Here is a 12,884-nt window from a genome sequence, read left to right as displayed (position 1 = left end):
AGCCGGAAAAGTGGAGGGGGAGCCGCAGTAAGAAAGCGAAGCCGGGCGGTCGGGCGGCGGGGTGGGGGGGGCAAGCCAAGGAGGCGACGCCGGCGCATGCGCAGTCGTTGGCAAGACGCCGGCGATCACGTGGTAAGTAAGGGCAGGCAGGAGAGGGACCGGCGACGCATGCGCAGTGGCTCTCGGGCCGGTGCAGCGCGCCCTGCTCGAGTTAAGGGCCGGTTCCGGCGGCAGGGCGGGACTCGCGGCCTCCCGTCTGTCCCGGGGTGTGCGGGGGGGGAATAACGTGAAGATTTCTTGGGGTGAAAGCGCAGAAATTAGCGAGGAGGGACGCTAATTTGGGTAAACTCGGTCACCGGAAGTAGTGAGCGACCGGAAGTCCTCCAAGGCCCCCGCCCGGAAGTCCGCCAAGCCCATAGCAAAGATGGCGCCGCCAGGACCGGAACGACCACACTAAAGATGGCGGCCCCGGCCCGGAAGTTCGCCAAGCCCACAGTAAAGATGGCGCCGCCAGGACCGGAACGACCACACTAAAGATGGCGGCGAGAGGCCCCCTCGCCTCAGAGAGGCGTTTATTCCTGTCGCCTGACCTCCGCCGCGACCCGGACCCCCCCCCCGCGCCCGCAGCGCCGTCTCGCCGCGCTGCTTCCCGCTGCGGGGACAGGGCGGGGCGCTCGGCGGCGCCGGGCGCGGGCGGCAGGTTCGTGGGCGGCGGCAGGCACTGGGCGCGGGCAGCCCCGTTCAGGACCCCACGCTCCCATCGCCGCGCCGCGCGCGCCGCGCCGCCCGCTCTGTCCCGCTCCGCTCCGCTCCGCTCCCGCTCCCGCTCCGCTCCCGCCCCCGCCCGCCCCCGCCCCCGCCCCCGCTCCCGCTCCCGCTCCCGCCGTGCCCTGGAGATGCTATCGGGGCTGCGCCGCCGCCTTCCCCCCCCCGGAAGCGACCCACGCCGGCAGATCCGACGGAGATCGGCCCCGGGGTAAGCTGGGCGCGTCGGAGGGGGGGCACGGCCGCTCTTCTGCCTCTCCGGCGGCCATCGGGGACTGCCGGGGAAGCGACAGGCAAGTTGCTCGCCTCTGCGGAGAAACTTGCACCTGCGTGCCGCCGCAGGGGAGGGTTCGGATGTGCCCTGGCATTGCACACGCACCACACCCCCCCGCGGGGAGGGTCTCCGCTGCCGGGAGAGAGAAATCCTTTGGGAAGCTGGGCTGGAAACAGCAACTCTGTGAATTGCTCAGCTTTTTCTAGGCAAGGGCAGGTTTTAGGGAAGAAAGGCCCGTACGCGCGAAAGGCGCCGCGGGTCTCGCCAAGGGGGGGGGGCGCGCGGCTGCAGCGCCGCGGCGCGGCTTGGCACAGGCCGCCTCCCGGCCGTGTCCGCCAGGCGGCGACTGTGAGGCAGGGCCCGGCGCTCGGCGGCGCTCTTGCAAGCGACGCCCCTGGCAAAGCGGCGCTGCTTGGGCACTGCCGGCCTTCCCCCGGAGTGCCCGGGCTGGCCCAGCACCTGGCCAAACCTCTTAGGGAAGAGGCAAGGAACAACTGCGCTTGTTCTGCCCTTTCTTTAGCCAGGGACTGGAACACAGACAAAATCAAGGGGCTCTTGGACCTGTGCAGGCTCCGAGCAGTTTTCAGCCTTCCTTAGCAGGGCATTCTCACCCTCCGAAAAGCTGAAAGGCTTTAACAGCTGGACACGCGCCTGCAGCTGTGCAGATTAATGTAGTTTCTTTTAGGAAATGAAGGGGAAGTTTTCCTGTTGGGAGCCTAAATACCGAGTCTACTCTGCTTTTTCAATCAGGTGACGAAGCTTAGGGAAGAAAAGACCAAAGGCCTCCAGGTGAGTACATTCTACCGAGTTCTGCTTTTCTGGCATCAGTTTGGGAAAATCACGTGAAATTCTAAAAAGCTTCTCTCCGTGTTTTCTAGTTGTTTTTTCAGCCTTGCTCTAAGTTTCATGTAGAAAAGGGCATAGAATTATTAGAACAGACAAACTAGACTTCCTCGGGAGAGATGGAAGAAAAGTCTGCTGATTCCAGTTCTGCTTTTCTTGTCTTCCCTTCGACTGTCGTTTTCTCTCCCCTGCTGTTCAAATAGGCTGCAGTTAATTGCTCTGCTGAAGAGTTTGCTGTCCTAAGTGTCTGTCAAATTGATGCCTTCAACTCAAGACAGCACCTGCTCCTTAGTTACAAAAAGTTCCTCACAGGAAATGTTCAGGCGTGCCCATAAATCTCCTCGCTGTTTGGTTGGGAGAACAGGCTTTTCTCGTCTGTAACAGAACAGTCGTGTCATCTGCTCTGGAATGCTGGTGGCAATCTAGTCAGAAGAGGACCCCGTGCTTCACTAATTTTCCCTTTTTGTTGTTGGGGGTGACTTCTTCCCAGGCATGTTATTCTTGACCCCCCGGGGCAAACGGAGGTGTCAGCGTCAGGAGCCATCCTAACTGAGGCCCTGGGAGGTCAGTGCTTTTTGTGGGACTGGACGGTGAAGCTGTCTGTGGGAATGACCTGGCTATGGCTCAGTGTAGTCCTAATTAAGGTGTCTTTTACTCCGTGTTCCCAGGCTGCCTCTTTCCCTTCGGTCGCCGTGGGACGCCTCTGGCAGGACTAACCCTGTGGCTTTTATGTCCAACGTGCTGTGCTGTGTGTGCCTGCAGGTAAGAAAAGCTGGGAGTGCAGTCCCTCTGCTTTGGTTGCTGTGTCTCTTTGGGAGGGATTTTGGAGGGGAATCCCAGAGCGATTTGGTTTGAAGGGGACCTTCAAAGGCCAGCCTGTCTTCCGTGGGCAGGGACACCTTCCACTGTCCCCGGTTGCTGCGAGTCCCGTCCAGCCTGGCCTGGAACACTTGCAGGGATGGGGCAGGCTCAGCTTCCCTGTGCAGTGTGCTCTGATATCTCTCCACTGGCATCGTGAAAAATGTTGTCAGCACGTTTTGTGTGACAATGGTAAGCGGGACCTGGGTGAAAATTGGGGTTCTCTGAGGTGCAGAGGGAAAGAATTCTCCTTTGAAGTCCAATGTAATTCAGTTTTGCACGAGTCTTGTCTGACTTATGTTTGAATTGCTTTCTATTCTAGGCAGTTCTTTTAAATTAAACTTTTGTGTCTCCCCCCCAGTATCTTGTACAAGACAAAGCTACCTTTCCTCGTGGGAACGGACTGGCCGGGCTTTGGCAATCTGGCCCCTCGAAAGACTAAGTGACCTCTTCCAACAGGGGAAGACTTTCTGGCAAGCGGTGCCAGGAAGAACTGGAGTTTCTGGAGAATAAAAGCTGGAAGCGTGCCCCTGAAAATCCCCAGCCCTGGGTGGTCAGTGGTCTGACTTGCACGGACCGGTGGCCTTGGCCAGGAGCGGTCCTGCGGGAAGCGCCTTTGCCCAGGCTGTAATTTTAATTTCCCTTGGATGCTTGGCAAAGCCCCTCTGGGTGAGCCCCAGTGCCTGGCAGGAGCAGAGCGGGCTTCCAGGGAGGTATTCACCTGGTCAGCGTCAGGAACCATCCTACCTGAGGCCTCGGTGAGTGCTTTTTGGACGACTGGACGGTGAAGCTGTCTGTGGGAATGACCTGGCTATGGCTCAGGGTAGTCCTAATTAAGGTGTCTTTTACTCCGTGTTCCCAGGCTCCCTCTTTCCCTTCGGTCGCCGTGGGTGTGCCGGACGCCTCTGGCAGGACTAACCCTGTGGCTTTTATGTCCAATGTGCTGTGCTGTGTGTGCCTGCAGGTAAGAAAAGCTGGGAGTGCAGTCCCTCTGCTTTGATTGCTGTGTCTCTTTGGGAGTGATTTTGGAGGGGAATCAGGGAGCGATTTGGTTCGAAGGGGACCTTCAAAGGCCAGCCTGTCTTCCGTGGGCAGGGACACCTTCCCCTCTCATCCCCGGTTGGATGCTCCAAGTCCCATCCAGCCTGGCCTGGAACACTTCCAGGGATGGGGCAGCCTCAGCTTCCCTGTGCAGTGTGCTCTAATATCTCTCCACTGGCATCATGACAAATGTTGTCAGCGTGTTTTGTTGGACGATGGTAAGCAGGACCTGGGTGAAAAGGACATTCTCAGAGGTGCTGGGAGAAGGAGGACTCGTGCGGGCACCTCCAGAGACAGCGGGAACGGGAGCGTGCTGCGGAGGAGGGAAATTCCAGGGGGTGGGTGCTGAGAAATTTGTCCTTCCCTTGCCCTTTGCTCTGCACTTAGCAATGGGTCGAGTGCAGAAGTTTCCTGGGGACCCTGGGAAATGATGCCGGGTCTGCCAAGAAAAGTGGGGACAAAGGAGCAGGACCTGGGTCTGCCAGCGTGGGAGAAACAAGGGACGGGTCATCCTCTGCCTCCAGGAGGGAGGGCAGCAGGAAAGGCCACGGACTAAAGCACTGAAGGGCCGTTCCCCAGGGAGCCCCTGCCCAGACCTGAACTTGCTTCTGCACTTGCTGTCCCTTTCCCAGCGGAGCCGAAGCGTCGGGTGCCGCTGCCGGGGGGATGGAGCTGCCAAGGACAAGCTGGGAGGGTGTTTGCGAGGGAAGGGGGTAGAAGGAGCTCTTGATGTGCTTTTTTTACTTCTTCATCCCACAGAATTGCCACGAGAGGAAATACTTCAGAGGGGCTTCCCTCCAGATAAGGCCTGAAGATGCCAGGAGGTTTCAGCCGGGAGGAAAGGAGCTGTGGAAGAAAAGCAGCCTAAAAACAGCCAGTGGGGATCATCAGGTTTTCCAGCCAAGAAGAACAAGGAGAGAGATGAGGGAATCGGGTTCCAATTCCTAATGCTTTGGTGGGTGCAGGAATGATTTCTGTGTGTTTTCCAGTCCCTTTGGATTCCTGGGATGATTTTAAAATGATGGCTTTAGCAATCAACTAAATCGCAGATGTTGTTTTTGAGAGGAAATGATGCCAAAGAAATGCAGAGAGAGAGCATGGAATCATCCTGGGATCCTGGAGTGGTTTGGGTTGGAAAGGATCTCAGGGATCATCTCCTCCCCCCCCCTGCCACAGGCAGGGACACCTTCTAATAGACCTCCAGCCTGGCCTTGGCCACTTGCAGGGATGGGGCAGCCACAACTTCTCTGTGCCAGGCCACCTCCCCACCCTCCCAGGGAAGAATGTCTCCCTTCTGTGCAATCTTTCCCTTTCTTCTCTGCAGGAAGTGGGCTGGGACAAGGGAATTGGCTCCCACGAGGCCGAGGATCAGAGCGGGCTGTGCACAGGGGACAACTTCCACTTCCGAACGGGGAAGGGCCCCTTCGTGCCCACCCCTGGCAAACTGGGACAGAGTAACATCTGCCTGCAGCTGGCTGGAGTTCCCGTTGGCTCTGGGCTTTCAGCCCGCCGGGGCTGCGGCGGGAGCCGCGCGGAGGGAACGGGGGCCGGGGCCGCGCCGAGGGCCGGGGCCGGGCTGAGCGGGCGGGGCGGGGCCGCAGGGCCAGGCGGGCTGGGATTGGGCGGAGGCGCTCGAGTGCTGATTGGGCAGCGCTGCCGGCCCGCGGTATAAAGGGCCGGCGGGGCAGGTGGGGGCGGTTGTGTGTGGGGGCTGAGGGTGCGGCCCCGCTGCTGCCCGGGCTGCGGAGGGGAGAGCGCCTTGGCCGCTGGGTTTGTGCACCGGGGCAGCCGGGGGCGTTTAGGGGCGCCTTGTGCTGGGCGGCGGGGCCCGGGTAAGCCCCTTACCTGCCGGGTGCCCCCGGGGAGAGCCGTGGCATGGCTGTGGGTCCTGTGCTCTCTGGGTGTCTGAGGGTTTGCTTTGGGATCCCAAACCCTTTCCCCGTGCAGGGTTATGAGGCAAAGACTGCTTTAACTTGGTTTTTTGGTGCTGCGTTAATGCTTTTTGCTCGTTCTGTGTCCATTTGCAGCCTCGCTCGTGGTTTCCCCTGGTGTGGAGGCGAGTTGTGCTTCCTGCTGGGAGAGAGAACGGCCTTGGGAAGCTGCTCCATGAGCCACAGCTGTGCCGAGCCCGGCAGTCTGTCCAGGTAAGAGCAGGGCTTCTACTGCCCGTGAGGAGCTGGGTTTGCTGTTGGAAGATAGAATGTGCCTATGCCTTTAAATGCAAGGACAGGCAGAAGCCGGGAGGGACCCTGAGCAGGTTTGGTGGCACGACAGCAGTTTGAAAAGACCTTGACTGTGGGAGAAATGTCCAGGAAAACGATTCCTTTTTTGCAGGGAGGCAGTTTGCGAGGACAGGGGGGTTGCTGTGCTCTCTAGCAAAACTACTGACCTTGGGATGTCTAGGGGGGGGAGATGTTGGCCACGTGTGGGCTGGAGCAAAGGTGTGTGGGTGCCTGAGTGTGACAGCCGTGGGTGTGCAGGAAGGGGGTTCTGGTGCCATTGGAGCTGCCAGGGAGCCAAAAGGGGCACGGTTGTCTGAAAAAGGCAAAAAGTCTCAGTCTCTGTTGACACGTGTACCAAAGGAGATGCAAATTTTCCCTTTCTCGTTGCAGACTTCGCAAAGCTCCCCAGGAAAGGAAGCTTTATATTCCTCCCCAGCTTTATGCTAAAGGTTTCCTTCCTCCTGTCTCAGCACCCTTTCTGCTGTTGGGAGAGCACAAGGTGGATGGAGAGGATCCCCAGGCATCTGCAGGCACAAGGGACTCATATAACTGCGATTTTCCTATGCCCCTCGTGAAAGGGACTTTCAGGATACTCTTGGGAATGTGCCAGCTCTCCTGCTGAAGCTTTTCTATGGAATATTTGAACACAAAGAGTAAAACTAAAATCAGGTCTGTTCTGGAGTATGTTACACTTGTGCAAAGCTCCTTTCCTCTGTTTATTTTCTGTTCTGGAAAGAACAATCTGGGGTTCCTGGGCACTTCCTATTGAGTGATTCCATGAAAATAATTTTGTACTGAAAGGGGAAAGGAGCTGTCTGTGGAAGGTCAGATGTGCATGATAAAAGCTTTATGCTTTTCAGACAGTAAAGTCTTAAAATATATAGCAGAGCTATATATGGCAATGAAGAGGATTACACTCAAATGCAAGGTTTTTAAATTTAATAATTTTGTGTGCTGTGTCGGTAAGGTACTTTTGTAATTTGTTATCTTGCTTTCTTTTCCTTAGGAGCCTTGCGTCTTTTGAGATCTCCTGATCATTTCAACTGCAGCTTGGTATTTTTTCACAAGTGTTATCCCATCCCGAGGTGAAGCTGCTCTGTGTTGAGGATGGCTACAGACACCTAGGTTTGCAAGTAGTCAGTGGGGGGTTACAGCCCAGAGATGGAGCAAGGGCTTGGGTGTCAGCTTAGGAATTGCCAGGGGTGTTTTGAAGGTAGTATGGGTGGAAAGCAGTGTCCAGGAGCCCCCTAAATGCCTGTGAAGGCATCCACTGACTTTTCAGATGTGCCATTTAAGTTTTCCTCTCGTTCACCCAGATATTCTGCGCGATTACAGCTGCAGTCTTTGGCTGCAGGCAGTGACCCTGGGTGGTTTGCCTAAAGAGAAGGGAGACTCTTTGAGCTCTCCCCATATATCTGGGTGACTTTAGTTAGGGTTTCTTTACCATGTCAGAGGGACAGGGTGTAAAGCAGAGTTGAACAGAACAGAGGCCAGAGGAGCAGAGCAAGAAGGTGGGTGGTCACCTGACATCAGCACAAAGACGTGGCTTTTGGCTCCACGTTTACTCGCTGTGTTAAGGATTTTGTTGTTTGGGTTTGTTTTTTCTTTGTTTTCAGATGCAGAGCCCTGGCCCCAGGAGGCTCTAGGCACCGGAGGGGAGGTGATCTGGGTGAGTCCCGGTGAGCAAGGTGAGCATTGACTCCAGGACAGAAGTAAATGGTCTTTTACAGGTGTTGTGGTGAATCTGTGCACATGCTTTGTTTGTTGTGTTTTCCAGGGGTTCTGCCACCTTCTAACAGACAGTCCAGTGCTTCAGGGCTCCTGCTGGTAAGAGGTCACTGTGGAGGAGAGGTAGGTAGGAGCTACCCCAGGAAAGCCATCCTTTCAGGCAGTATCTCAGTGTGTACATTTGCCTTTGGCTTTTTTACTTTGCAGAGAATGTGTGCAGCCTCAGAGGGCCACAGCCACCTGCTAGTTAGGTTTGATGGTCTTCAGCTGTCCTTGTGAGTAATCTCCTAATACTACGAGGGTCATCAATTAAGGCTGGACCTTTTCCAGTTGCAGGTGCCATCCAGCCTGTGTTTGGCAAAGGAGGAGCATTGAGGTTGAGTCAGGGAGGTAGTGAGGAGGTGCTGGGGTCTCCCTTACTTTCAACACTTTTTTTCTCACTCCCCTAGGTACGGCACACGGTGATGGCAGCAGCCTCCGACTGGGGTCGGAGCCAGTGGCCCGAGAAACTCTCAGGGGATGGTGAGTAGCCAATTGCGGGGTTATCTCCCACGTGCTGCTGAACTCTTGTCTCAATTCCAGTTTTCTTTCTCGTAGCCGACCGAGTCAGGGATCACAGGACCTTCTGAGCCAGCCAGGTGTCCTTCCTTTACATGGAAGATGGATTCACATCCCCAGCTGTGGGAAAGATAAGTGGAGGACTATCACCTGGAGAGGGGATGAGAGCTGGGTCCAGTTTTATGGTTAGGAGGGAGGGATTTTCAAATGAGCACAGGGGAAAGGGTCTGCCCTAACAGGCCCTTGGCACACATAGGAGGAGCAGTTTACTTTTCATCACTGGAGTAGAATGTGCAGGGCAGAGCCGTTCAGGTCTGTGTCATGTCCTTTGTCCAGTCTGTGTTTTGTGTCTTAAAATTCACAATCATGGTGTCCTTTCTCAGAGTTCTCTCTCCTCGTTGCACCAGAGCACTTGTCGGGAAATGTGTCCTTGGAGTTTGTGTTGGACCTGGAACTGCTCTGCCCTGCAGTGCAGACTTGGGGGTAGGTGGAGTAGAAAGGAGACTTTCCAGTTAACCTGTGGATAGGCTTAGCCACTGAGGGCAGGACCTTAAAGTTAGGTCAGTGTTTGTTTGTGCAGGCTGTCTTTGGACCCCAGATGGCTTGTCTAAGGAGAAATTAGAATTGCACAGCAGTTAAGGTCCCTCCATCTATATGGCTGACTTTGGTAACTCATTTCTATGCAGCGTCAGAGGGACTGGATGTAAAGCAGAGATAAACAGAAGAGGCTGGAGGAGCAGAGTCAGAAGGTGGGTTCTCATGTGAGGTCAGAGCCAAGACATGACTTTTGGTCCTAGGTTTACTTGATCATTTGGATGGTTTGGTGGTTTAGTTTTGTTTTTTTGTTTTTTTTTCCCCAAGATGCAGAGCCACCGGCCCAGCAGACGATAGGCACTAGAGGGAAGGTGAGCCTGGTGAGGAAGGTGAGCAGGGACTGCAGGACAAAATTAGATGCTTTTTTGCAGGCGGTGTACTTGTGGTGAATCTGTGTACATACTTGTTTTTTTGTTTTCCAGGCAGTGCACTGATTTCTGACGTACAATCCAACGTGATGGGGACCCTGCCTGTAAGAGGTCACGGTCAAGGGGTGTCAGACAGAAACTGCCATGGGGGCAGCAAACTCTTGGGCAGTATCTCAGTACTCACATTTGCCTCTGGGGTTTTTTTGCAGGAGATGTAGACAGCCTGACAGGGCCGAAGCCAACTCACAATGAGGAGATGGACACGGTTTGGTCCCCTGGAGCTGTCCTTGTAGGTAATCTCTGAGTATTAAAAGGATCAGCAATGAAGCACTGAGCTTTTCTGATTGCAGGTGCCATCTGGGTAACCTTTGGGAGCAGATGAGCATTGGAGGTGAGTCAGGGAGGCAGCAGGAGGAGCAGGGATCCACTGCAGCTTTAGAAATGCCCTCTAATTGTTTCTCTCTCTCGCTCAGGTATCCCAGAAGATGACAGCACATTGTCCAAGTCTGGTCAGAGCCAGTGACATGAGGACCTGCCTCGGTGCCAGTGAGTAGAGGAATCGTCGGGGCTGGGGCCATGTGCCACACCACTCAGATATGGTGTCTGCTTTTCTTTCTTGCAGTTGACTCCGAGTACTCTCCGGATGACAGGAACCTCTGAGCCAGCCCAGGTGCCCCTCCTCTGCATCAAAGATGGATTCACATCCCCGGCTCTCGGAAAGATAAGTGCAGGGCAAAGACCCAGAGAGGGGCTGGGAGTCGGTGCAAGTATGTGCATCGCCTGGAGGGATTTTTGCAATTAGTATGGTGCAATGGGTGTCCTGTAGCAGGTTATTTAGACACCTCAAAGGAAGGGCTTACTTTGTATCATTGGATTCCCATGTGCAGGGCAGAGCAGTTCCGGTCTGTGTCACGTCCTTTGTCTCCTCCATGTTTGTGTCCTTCGTCTCTTAATTGTGTCACATGGTGTGTGTCATCACAGGTATGGGGTGTCTCACTTGGGGTCAGCCTGGAACTGCTCTGCCCTGCTACGTGGATCAGTGGGTAGATAGAATATTGCTCAGGGTCCCACATCAACATGTCAGTTGCCTTAGTCAGTCGAGCCAATGGCTGTACAGTCCTGCCGGATGGAGCAGGTGTCCATAACTTGTGTGCAATCACTATAGCTGCGTGTTGTGGAGCTGATGGTACTTGGATAGCAGGGCCTTGAAGCTGGGTTGTCATTTGTATTCTTGTATGGTGTGGTCAGAGTTCTCACTCGCTCAGTGGAAATGAGTTCTTTGAAGTGGTTAAGGTCTCAGAGACCATGTGGGTGACCTGACTAACCTTTTGTTTTTTGTTGGTTTTTTTCAGATAAGTGGACACAGTGTACCCCAGGCCGAGACGAGTTGAAGCAGCCTGGGAAGAAGGTTGTCTTGGGTGTTGGATGAAGGATGTCAGTTTTAGCTGTAGGAGTCCTTTATCTTGTGCCTTCTTGCTTTTTATTTTCCAGATGGGGCCCAATCGGTCTCGAGGTGTAGCGGCTCAGCAGGGAGACAAGCGAGGTGAGAATTTTACTCCCCAGCCGAATTTGGAGTTAGTTTTAGGATGTCATCTATGTGGTCAATCTCTGCATATATGTTGTAACTGTTTAATTTTTTTTCTAGGTGATACACAACCCTTTACCCGTCTGCTGAAGGTGCCGGAGGTCCATCCGATCAGAGGTCAAGCTAAAGGGGCCCGAGATAGCCAGTATGAGGCAGTACATCAGCACAAGCCTCCATATCTGGGTTGTCTTGCAGCGGCCGTCTGTCCACTTCACAGTGTGTAGCAATGCTTCGGCGTGCAGTCTGATGGGGTTTAGAGGTTTTTGGCTTTCCTTGTGAACCACCCCTAATGTTTGAGAGCTCAGTGTTTGAGCATTTACCCATTTCATTTGCAGGGGCGATCTTGGGAGCAGCTGAAGAGAGAGGAGCTGTCTAGGTGAGTTGGGGAGGCAGCAGGAGGAGCGGGGATCCACTGCAGCTTTAGAGATGCCTTCGAATTTTGTGTCTCACTCACTTAGGTATCCTGGAAGGTGGCAGCATATTCTCCAAGTCTGGTCAGAGCCAGCGACACGAGGACCTGCCTCGGTGCCGGTGAGTAGAGGGATCATCCGGCTGGGGCCACGTGCCACACTACTCAGATATGGTGTCTGGTTTTCTTTCTTGCAGTTGACTCCGAGTACTCTCAGGATGACAGGAACCTCTGAGCCAGCCCAGGTGCCCCTCCTCTGCATCGAAGATGGATTCACATCCCCGGGTCTCAGAAAGATAAGTGCAGGGCAAAGACCCAGAGAGGGGTTGGGAGTCGGGGCAAGTGTGTGCATTGCCCGGAGGGATTTTTGCAATTAGTACGGTGCAATGGGTGTCCTGTAGCAGGTTATTTGGAGACCTCAAAGGAAGGGCTTACTTTGTATCATTGGATTCCCGTGTGCAGGGCAGAGCAGTTCCGGTCTGTGTCACGTCCTTTGTCTCCTCCATGTTTGTGTCCTTCGTCTCTTAATTGTGTCACATGGTGTGTGTCATCACAGGTATGGGGTGTCTCACTTGGGGTCAGCCTGGAACTGCTCTGCCCTGCTACGTGGATCAGTGGGTAGATAGAATATTGCTCAGTCTCACATCAACATGTCAGTTCCCTCAGACAGTCGAACCGATGGCTGTACGGTCCTGCTGGATGGAGCAGGTGTCCACAACTCATGTGCAATCATTATAGCTGAGTGTTGTGGAGCTGATGGTACTTGGATAGCAGGGCCTTGAAGCTGGGTTGTCATTTGTATTCTTGTATGCTGTGGTCAGAGTTCTCACTCGCTTAGTGGAAATGAGTTCTTTGAAGTGGTTAAGGTCTCAGAGACCATGTGGGTGACCTGAATAACCCTTTGTTTTTTGTTGTTTTTTTTTCTGATAAGTGGACACAGTGTACCCCAGACTGAAACAAGCTGAAGCAGCCTGGGAAGAAGGTTGTATTAGGCGTTGGATGAAGGATGTCAGTTTGAGCCATAGGAGTCCTTTATCTTGTGCCTTTTTGTTCTTTATTTTCCAGATGCGGCCCAATCGGTCTCGAGGTGTAGCGGCTCAGCAGGGAGACGAGCAAGGTGAGAATTTTACTCCCCAGCCGAATTTGGAGTTAGTTTTAGGATGTCATCTATGTGGTCAATCTCTGCATATATGTTGTAACTGTTTAATTTTTTTTCTAGGCAATGCACAACCCTTTGCCCGTCTGCTGAAGGTGCTGAAGGTCCATCCGATCAGAGGTCAAGCTAAAGGAGCCCGAGATAGCCAGTATGAGGCAGTACATCAGCACAAGCCTCCATATCTGGGTTGTCTTGCAGCGGCCGTCTGTCCACTTCACAGTGTGTAGCAACGCTTCGGCGTGCAGTCTGATGGGGTTTAGAGGTTTTTGGCTTTCCTTGTGAGCCATCCCTAAATGTTTGAGAGCTCAGTGTTTGAGCATTTACCCATTTCATTTGCAGGGGTGATCTTGGGAGCAGCTGAAGAGAGAGGAGCCTTCTAGGTGAGTTGGGGAGGCAGCAGGAAGAGCGGGGATCCACTGCAGCTTTAGAGATGCCTTCGAATTTTGTGTCTCACTCACTCAGGTATCCTGGAAGGTGGCAGCA

General features: G+C 54.3%; 1 long non-coding RNA gene across 1 annotated transcript; it reads left to right on the top strand.

Annotated features, from left to right (window-relative positions):
• Positions 1 to 9,303: 9,303 nt before the first annotated feature.
• Positions 9,304 to 10,368, top strand: LOC108642435. The gene is made up of 4 exons (XR_003915788.1): positions 9,304 to 9,362; positions 9,461 to 9,642; positions 9,725 to 9,797; positions 9,874 to 10,368. It is a non-coding gene; the product is annotated as an uncharacterized LOC108642435 (long non-coding RNA).
• Positions 10,369 to 12,884: the final 2,516 nt, after the last annotated feature.

The sequence above is a fragment of the Manacus vitellinus genome, unplaced genomic scaffold, assembly GCF_001715985.3.
Source record: "Manacus vitellinus isolate BGI_N305 unplaced genomic scaffold, ASM171598v3 ctg7180002228526_pilon, whole genome shotgun sequence".
Lineage (NCBI taxonomy): Eukaryota > Metazoa > Chordata > Aves > Passeriformes > Pipridae > Manacus > Manacus vitellinus.
Note: the sequence above shows the minus strand (reverse complement) of the source record. Positions and strands in the feature narration are given on the sequence as shown.